Source organism: Asparagus officinalis, chromosome 4, assembly GCF_001876935.1.
Source record: "Asparagus officinalis chromosome 4, Aspof.V1, whole genome shotgun sequence".
Lineage (NCBI taxonomy): Eukaryota > Viridiplantae > Streptophyta > Magnoliopsida > Asparagales > Asparagaceae > Asparagus > Asparagus officinalis.
In genome coordinates this window covers 56,748,221-56,750,351 of record NC_033797.1, presented here as the reverse complement: position 1 = coordinate 56,750,351, position 2,131 = coordinate 56,748,221, and positions in this window count along the sequence as shown.

The following is a 2,131-nucleotide window of genomic DNA, read 5'->3' as shown; positions in this document are numbered from 1 at the left end:
AAATATCTCATTCTTCTGATGCGGTCATAAAGTTTAGGACCGGGTTGGTGTGCGCCACAAACCCCTTCGTGTGCTTCCTTGAGGACTTCCTTCGCTTCTTTAATTGATAAACAACGTAGTAGTAAGCCATCATACCCCCTGCGATATAACGTTCAACTCTCCGTGTTGTAGTAGAATCTCGCTGCTCTTCGTCGGATTGAATCCTTCTCTTTCACATCTTCTGGTAAGATTCCATGCAAGACATAATCGATGATAGGGAAACGCCAATCTCGGGGTTCAAGCTCAAGTTGAGTTGAATATACCTCTTGAACATCCCCTTCCTTGTCATCTTCATCGTGAATCGGCACGAAGAGTTGGTGAGTTCTCACCATAACGGACTGTTCCGTTTCGGGAGGCTGCGCCAGGGACACGGCTAATGCTGCCAGCGCATCTGCGTACGTGTTTTGTAAGCGTGGAATGTATTCGATGAAGAATCCTTCAAACGATTCTGCCATCTCGATGGCCACCTTGTGGTATGGTATTAAATCTTGATTTCTGACCTCATACTCTCCCTGAATTTGTTTAACTATTAGTTGAGAATCACCAAAGGCTTCGAGATACTCAACCCCCAGCTCTTTAGCAAGGCTAAGTCCAATAAGCAGCGCATTATACTCGGCTATGTTGTTCGAGCACGGCTTGGTCAGCGAGTAAGCTCGAGGCATTACGTGTTTTCCTGGGGAAACTAAGACGACTCCGACTCTGGAGGAAATCTTAGAAGGTCCGGGAGCACTTGCTACATTGGTCGCTCGAGAAGCACCATCGAAGTACAAACGCCATACTTGTTGGTACGAAGTTGCGTTGACTTCATGGGTTTCATCTGGCAGATCGTCATATATCTCAGCGGTATCCGTAGTTGGGTTAGCTGCCAAGAGGTCACAGATGGCATGTCCTTTTACTGACTTCTGTTGAGCTTTTTCAACTGGTGCAGGGGGAGTTGTAACCACCCCCAGCTCGGCTAATGTCTTGGCATTTGCGTCAAAAGTTTTGGGGTATTTATAATGATATTCATTCACACCCCTAGTGGCAAGAGCCTCTTGTTCATCTTCAGAGAGTGATAAGGTGGGGATACCTTTATCATCTTTTTTGGGAATTGCTGTGGTGGGACAGCAGGTTTTACCTTTACCTCTGTACTTTTTCTTAGATGAGGATCCTACCCACTACTCATCTCCTAACAAGTCCAGATGAACCCAAAGAATTTCGCCACTAGAAGTTATGTGTTGTACGAGTCCTTTTTGACGTTGTCCATAAGGATCATCGTTGACAGTCTTTATTTACACCTTATATACGGGCTCTGGTTGAAACCACGCCAGAGGGACAGAACCAAAGCTAACAAAAACAGCGTTCGCGCCCAGCTTCTTTTCTTTAGGCTGCTTTGGAGTGATAATTCCCACATCGATTAAGGCCTGAATCTTGTCCTTGAGAGCGTAGCACGTCTTCGTAGGATGATGGACTGTTCTGTGAAATGCGCAATATCACGGATCCGTAATTTTCTTAGCTCCTTCATGATCAGTGATCGGAGGCAGCTTAATTTTGTTATTTTCCATCAAATACTTGAAGATACCAGGGACCTCATCTTCCTTGAAGGAGTATTCCTTCGGGAATTTTGGCTCAGAAGTTTTCTGTTGCCTTGGAGGTCGTTGTTGCCATTGAGGCGTTTGTTGCTTTGGCGCTTGTTGCTGCGGCTGCTGTTGTTGCGGCTGCTGTTGGGGTTGCAATTCAAATGTCTGATTCACGTCTACCGCGTTCGCCGGTCCTTTCCCTTTACCACGGGGGGTAAAGTTCTGTTTTTGGGTATTATTTGCCGGTTGTACCCTTTCAGCTTTCTTCCTTTTGAGGAAGCGTTCACCTGCTCTCCCTGTACCTTTAATTCCTTCCACGTCTTGGATGTTGCAGTGCCCATAGCTTCTAATACATCTATGGAAAGGTTATTGTGGCATGTTTGGAGGATGAATTCCTCCGTGATCGGATCTCGACAGTTCATTGCCTTGTTTCGGAAGCGCTTAACAAAGTTCTCCACGAGTTCTCCATCTTTCTGCTTCTCTTCAAAGAGCGTTCCGATCGATACTTCCGTGTCATCGTCGAAGAAATTAGC